This window comes from Lactuca serriola, chromosome 3 (genome assembly GCF_051521515.1).
Source record: "Lactuca serriola cultivar US96UC23 chromosome 3, Lser_US96UC23_V15, whole genome shotgun sequence".
Classification (NCBI taxonomy): Eukaryota; Viridiplantae; Streptophyta; class Magnoliopsida; order Asterales; family Asteraceae; genus Lactuca; species Lactuca serriola.
The window spans coordinates 190,734,654-190,742,267 of NC_136410.1; the positions used below are offsets into that span (position 1 = coordinate 190,734,654).

The following is a 7,614-nucleotide window of genomic DNA, read 5'->3' on the forward strand; positions in this document are numbered from 1 at the left end:
TGGCTTTATAACAAAAGTTTGTTTACGTGACGAAGAAAGAAAACTTGAAGATGAATATTTAGGTCGGATGTTTATATAAGATTTGTTTTAAATATATAATATAGATATAAATACACAAATGTGTGTCAAATACAACTCATCGCAGATTTAATGTTATAAACTACAATATAACTCAAAGTGGTTTTCCAAATATAATGTTTATACTGTAATATAATATATTAGAAGAATACCATATAGTAGACGAATCCCACATGTTGTGCAGAAATTTCGTTGCATAGATAATATATTATAATTATATTTCATTTAAAATATGTTAGGGTCATTTGGTTATTATATCGTTGTATTAGGCACTATAGTCTCATATATTTTGAATGGCTCTTAAAAAAATGATGTTTGTAATTTGAATATAACGTAATATCTTATGATGTTTATTGAATGATATTATCTTCTATTGAGAACTTTTTAATTGGAATCAACTTTATTATAGTTAAAAATTTTGGCTCCGTTTTTTCTTTTCACCAGTTCTAGAATATGATTTTTTGTATTAACTTAAAATATGTCACTATCTTAAAATAGATTGAGAATGAGATTGTTTATATTTACTTAAAATACGACACCATTTTTTATTCAATAGTAAAACTAACAAAAATCGTTAAATATGTATTTTTATGAGGTTCAACATAAATAGACGACCACAAATGAGAATCCATATCTAATCAATCATCAACTAATTACATTAGATACTAATGTGTACATAAAAATTACATTTAAAATTTTAAACTAATAGTAAAAAAAAATTCATTATTTATTATGATAAAAAATCTGTAAGTCAAAAAATATACATGCTATTTAATCGCATACAAGTTTTATATATGACTTATTCACAATACATTAAACCATATATAACCATATTAAACTACATAATTATCTCACTGCGCAACGCGTGGACATTCGCCTAGTGTATATATATATATATATATATATATATATATATATATATATATATATATATATATATACTAGTAGGATACCCGCGTGATGCAGCGGCGAAAATTATTTCTTTTAACGAATATTTTTTCGCAACGATTATTTTTCTTTCGATATGTACTTTTGCGTGTAGTTTTATTTTTAACGTTCACGCAACGATTATTTTTCTTTCGATATGTACTTTTGCGTGTAGTTTTATTTTTAACGTTCACACATCGAATATGTTCCTTTTCGATAAAATTGTGGAAGTGGTGTATAAGCTTATTTTCAATAAATAGTTTTAGTTTTGCGATTAGTTTCACTTTGAGAGTAGTTTCCTTTTAGGAGCAATGAACAAAAGGAATTTTCGGTTCCTTTTAGAAGCAATGGACAAAAGAAATTTTTGGTTTCATATCGTTTCATTCAATAAAAAAAGTATTTATGATAAATGTTATGAGTATTTTCTTAAATCGTCATTAAACGGTGAAAAGAGTTTCTCGACGATTAGTTTACTTCCGAAAACTAATAATTTAATTCCGACCATTAATTTCTCTAACAAACACGTCGCTTACAAAATAACTTAGTTTTTACCCATCCTTAAATTGTATTTCTAAAACTATATACATCCCATAGATAAAGTTATTAAATGTAAAAAGCCATAATCTGTAAATGTCATTTTATATTCACTCTATTACAGATTTTAAAATAATTAGTTAAAAGTTACCAATTTCTAGATGTCAACTATTTCCTTTTGTCCGGTTGTTTTTCCTTAAAAAATAAAGTAATTTTTAGTTTTAATTAAAAGTTTGTTACTATTTTGTTTTATAAATATAAATACTTTTCTTTTCTTGGTAAATGTAAATTACTTTTTCATTTTAATTTAAAAATGTAATAATTATGTTAAAAATAAATGAGTCTTGTTGTTTTTAGTATAAAATTAAAATGCTAAAAGTTAAGTCGAATTCTTTTATATATATATATATATATATATATATATATATATATATATATATATATATATTTAAGGATGACCACATTTATAAATTGTAAAGTTGTGTACTTTTTGCAAGAATAGCCCATGGATATGTTGTTTTCGTTTTGTTTTTGTGTCTGGATCTTTATCATCGTTTGGGTTTATCAGCTTCCGGATCCTTCCCACCGCCTCCTTTATCGTTATCCAATATCTTCTTTGTTATCTTCTGTGTTATCGACTCAAAGTTCCAATTGCTCCAGATACCCACCGGCTTCTTCTTACCGTTTCATCTCGATCGTCTTTTCTCCACCACCTGCTCACCTAATATCGATGTCTCTACCGCTGCCTTCCCACATACGGTCCATTTTTTTTTGCCTTCCTCTATATCATACGGTCCATTTGTAACAAGCAACGATTATATATCCCCAATAGCACAGTCTATACAGGTTACGTCTCTTATTAACTTTGCTCTAATTATACCAAATGTCAAATGCTGTGACAATACAAATTTCAGTAAAACTTGCAAAGATTGGATTGTTTATTTCCCTTTTAAATAATTTGCATTAATAGCTTATTGATTAGTTTTTTTAATTGCAGAATTTGGCAATGTGTGATCTGTTAAACCGACCAAGTAAATTGGTTTGGGTTGGTTGGATATCTGCAAATTTATATTTTTTTCCATTCATTCCTCAACTGAAAATTCTCTTCTTTTCGTTCTTCACTTCTTGGAACCAAGAAAATAAAGTTTTTCATAGAACCATTATTGTTTCATTGTAGAAAGCTGAAATTATTTTGGGCAATTCTTAATGCAAGTTGGATTTGACTATCGATTATTGATTATCTTCATCTTAAGGACTTGGGAATGGTACAAAAGGTTGATCAAAAGCTGGAAATTCAATTTTGAAATTTATTGGTTGACTTTTCTGGAAAGTCAACATTTGCATTCGAATAAACATTTGGATTTACTCTATTATTGATTGTAAATTATGAGTTGTATTCTCCTTCATTCAACTTCTGATTTGTGCTAATTTGGGTTAATAATAGAGTCAAATTGAACTGGTTACTGTGTATTCACCTTTCACATAGGTAGGTAGTGTTATGTTATTTATTTAAAGTGAGTGGTGGCAATTAATGTTGTTGCTGTTGTTGTTTTGTTGTTTGTGCTGCAGGGGTCCACCAATACTTCACCCAACCAAACCATCCCATTTGTGCCTAACATCACACCAGGTGGATGACAAAAGGCATGTTGTACTGTTTCACACATTCACCAATTTATGCCATATTATTCCAATTTTTCCCCCTTTTTATAACATTAAACTTTCAAATATTCACTAATCACACATTATAGTTAGAAGAATTACATCCATTTATAGCATCAAATCCGTTGATTTCTTTCTTGAAGCTTTTTGCTTATGTGGTGTTATTTGAAAATATGGTAATCGTTTGCCACATCATCATCATTTGGATTGCCACATAAGCAAAAAGCAAAAAAAAAAAATGAAATGGTATCATGTCTGGTAACCAATTCTTCGGGTTAAAATTACAGGCTTATTGCAAGGATATTATCAAAAGCGGACACCATAGCACTTTTAAAATAAGTTATTAATCAAATATTTTGATCTAACTATGATCCTATAATTATGCAAAACATTCATTTCCTTGGATTTAGAAAAAAAAAATCAATTATTTACGACTTGGGAAATAACCCATTAAGTATAAAACTGCAGGTTTGAAAATTATCCGGATTTGTGGATCACAAATCTTATATTAAAGATGGCAACTTCCTTTCATTCAGACACCGTTACAATTTATCCAATTACGTTTCTGTTGTTAAAAAAAACCCGTCCCGAGGCGAATAAGTTGCTTATTTTTTTCCTCATCAGGTGTTTTGTGGATTAAAAGTAGTCCGACCATTTTATCCTTCTGTCTGGAAAATGGATGTAAGCATTCTGTCTAGGAAAATTTCTCATGTTTCATGTTATTGATCATTTTATCCTTCGGTCTCTGTCTTCAATGTTTAGCATCATCGCTCCTCATGAACACACTCCCAATTGAGATTCTAAGTAGGTGCAACTTTCTTACCTTTATGAATTCACCACCACTTTTACGGTAATTTCAGTTTCTGGATTTTAAATGCTCTTTCACTTTGAATTGGTGGGACTATTGTTATATAAATTTGAAGAGATTGAAAGTTGCACACGTGTTTGTTAAAATGCTCTTCGCTTATCTTCTTTCTATCATTTTTATTTCTGACAAAATGGACACTTTTTTTATACAAGGAAATGAAAAAATCTGGGGTTGAAGAATTTTATCTTAAAATGTTAGTTGTTCCCTACGAATCAATGGGAATTCTTTCAATCATCGATTGCAATTAAATCGTCTGCAATTCATATACTATAAAGATGTTAAATGTATATGTGTGTTTTGAGTTTGTGTGTGTGTGAATCCGACTGTTATCATTTTCATTCCAGGTTCCAGAATAAGAAATGTGTGTAACGAAAATGCTTATCACTATATTTTTTTCACTCGCACCAGCACCAAGCGGAACAACCTTTAAACTCAGTTCCCATTTAACTTTTCTTTTTTTGCATTATTTACGTGAGGAAGGTAATCGAAAAAGTGAATTTTTCTGTGTTAAACTTTTTTGATTTATACCTTGGTCATCTCTTAATTACCCTGTGTTGCTGTGTGGACAAGACAACAAAAAAGTAGCTGTCGATGGAGATGATGTTGGTCATTGTTTGGGTGGGGTTTGGATGGAATCGGAATTAAATTCCATTCCAATCCATGTTGACCAGTTTAAACCTTGGTCCATCACCATTTATGGATTCCTGTTCTTCAAAATTCAAACAAAAACTTTTGTAAGAAATGTATGCAGCTTGGCAAATCTAATGAAATCAATCAGTAGACTTATTATTGGAATCAGAGAGAGCACATAATTATAAAAAAAAAAAACTGTTATTTTGGTGTAATTTTTTTTTTTTGGAATAAAATCAAGTGAAAATGACAAAAATAGATTATATCTAGGGATGGCAAAAGAAACCGAACCCGATGGTGAAAACCGAAAACCGACATATTAGGGTCGGGTTTGGGGTCGGTTAATCGGGGCCTGGATCAGGTTTGGTATGCTTTTAGAAAATTTTCATAGGTTTGGTTACGGGGATGGTAAACAAAATACCCGTCCCGATTACCCGAAACCAAAATCGAAACCGAAACCCGTTACCTGAAACCGTTCATATATATATATATATATATATATATATATATATATATATATATATATATATATATATATATATATATATATATATATATATATATATATATATATATATATATGTCTTTTAATTTCCTTGAGATATCTTCTTTGTTATGAATGATTTAAAAATAATTTCTTGAGATAGCTTCATGTTTATTTATAATGCTAGTGTTTTCACATTTTTTTATTCATAATACTTGGAGTAATATTGATATTATGGTTTATGAATGCTAGTGTCTTTATTGTTTTTTTTCCCACTAGTAACAACTTATGTATCAGAACAAATATGTCTGCTCTTAATGGTTTTGTAAATTATCAAAATTATTTTGGATATGAATTTATGCTTGCATCACTAACTCTAATGGTTTTGTATTCTCATTGCATCAAAATTATTCTTAATTTGAATCTTAAACGGGGATCCCCGTTACTCCGTTGGGATACCCGCATACCCGATAATGCTTGGTAAACAGGTACCCGTTGGGAATCGGGTCGGTGATGGGATCGATTTTCGTATTCGGGGACGGGGGCGGGATTACCAAAACTCATCCCAAACCCGCCCCGTTGCCATCCATAATTATATCAAGGGAAGACTTTCACCAAAAGTTTTAACATTATTGTGAAAATCATATTTGGATGCACCTTAATTAAAATTTTCAGTATCTAAAAGTTGTTGGACCGTTTCCTGAAAAAGTTTCTTGCTACGAAGAAATTTTTTGTGATTACTTTTTTTTTTAAAATTTTTCCAAATCATATTTCTTAATTTTACTGATAAAAACTTTAATTTCACCTATTATAATATCATTATGCGATCTTCTTTTTATGCCGGAATTACGAGTTTGGCTACTTAACTCTACTAAAATATTATATGTATATTTTTTTATCTATTCACAAGCCCCTATAATGAATGGATCTGCTGTACATTTAAAAATTAATAACGTTCAACATTCTAAATTTTTTTAATTTATTCATAAATTATAATCACTGAGTAACCTGATTGTTTATAGTTGCAACAATTAATTGCAGGAAGGAAAAAAAACCACTAACAGGTTAATGATTGTGTGCTCATGCTTTCAACTATCTCTTACCGCTTTAAGTTACAAATATGCATATTGATGTAGACTCAACATCACATCATAAACACTTAAAACAGAATAATTTGCATTCTACAGTTAACTAATATATTTTACAAAATTCATAGTGAATACATGACATACCACAAACAAATTGTCCATGGATTACTATATAATCCTTCATATTCATAAGAAGCACCAGATACCAAAAAAGATCGTATCTGTTTAACTCTTTCCCCGCGGGCTTCCCATCAACCAAAGGATAAACCCATGAAGTATATATTTCAATAAATAGCTTATCCGAAAACAAAAAAGTTATCCATGACGAAACAATATTACTGCCTCCTAACAATACTCAAACTATAAACAAATAGCTTATCAAATAACATTACAAAACACAAACAACGGAAAAATTTGTCGCATTCGACCCCTGCAACGCGGGGGTTCCCCACCTAGTTATCAAACAACCATAAACATTTTTATTATATAATTTTTAAACAACCCAACATCTTTTGGTTTTTAATAAAATCTTATCAATAGACAAGATATTGTTTCTTACCATAGAGAAATATTAACAACTTGCATATTTCAAACCAAATACTTGCCAACAAAATAGAGTGATATTAAATAACATGTTCAATCATATTTTTCTATAGAACTAAAATATTATCAGCCAATTCAAAGGATAAAACAAAAGCTTTAGATGTTGGATAATTATGAGACCACTTCATAAATATGTACAATATATTATTAAATCTCATTATTATGGTAAGAATATAAATTGTTGATAGACCGATTTATAGAATATTAACTTACATTGTGGGTTGAATTCCCGGTTTGACTCAAAATCATCAAGATCATTTTCATCTCTCACATTAGGATATATCTTCATCTATATATACATGTGACGAGGAACAATCAAGACACATGAAATACACATGAAAATTCATTTAGGGTATGCTGAGTGATTTTAGAGAGAGTTCTTGAGATCAACCGGAAAACTCATCATATACTTTAGATCCGAGAATCAAGCAGGTATGTAATACTCTTTCTTGCTTAAGTTTTCTTGTAATCATATTCGGGATTAAGATCCTTATGCTTCCACGTTTATGTTTTAGTTATATAAAAATAACCAATAATTGGTATCAGAGCCCACTCGAATCTGTTACTAGAAATTTTGGATTAATACGTTGATTATAACATACCTGTTTTTTGAACAACTAGTTTGAAAATTCCAATGATTAATCTTTTGTTTTTTTTTCTTGTTAACCTCGTTGAAAAGTAAGCGGAGGGTTTTTTGGTTTCCTTTTATCTTCTGTTTTTTGTTGTTGTGAGTTAGTAAAGAA

At 29.6% G+C, this 7,614-nt stretch overlaps 1 long non-coding RNA gene across 2 annotated transcripts; it reads left to right on the forward strand.

Moving 5' to 3' along the window:
- Positions 1-2,037: 2,037 nt before the first annotated feature.
- LOC145093467 (uncharacterized) lies at positions 2,038-4,076 on the forward strand. Of its 2 annotated transcripts, XR_013702879.1 has the most exons (4): positions 2,038-2,385; positions 2,537-3,025; positions 3,109-3,180; positions 3,667-4,076. It is a non-coding gene; the product is annotated as an uncharacterized LOC145093467 (long non-coding RNA). The 2 variants fall into 2 exon arrangements; XR_013702878.1 differs by lacking the exon at positions 2,537-3,025.
- Positions 4,077-7,614: the final 3,538 nt, after the last annotated feature.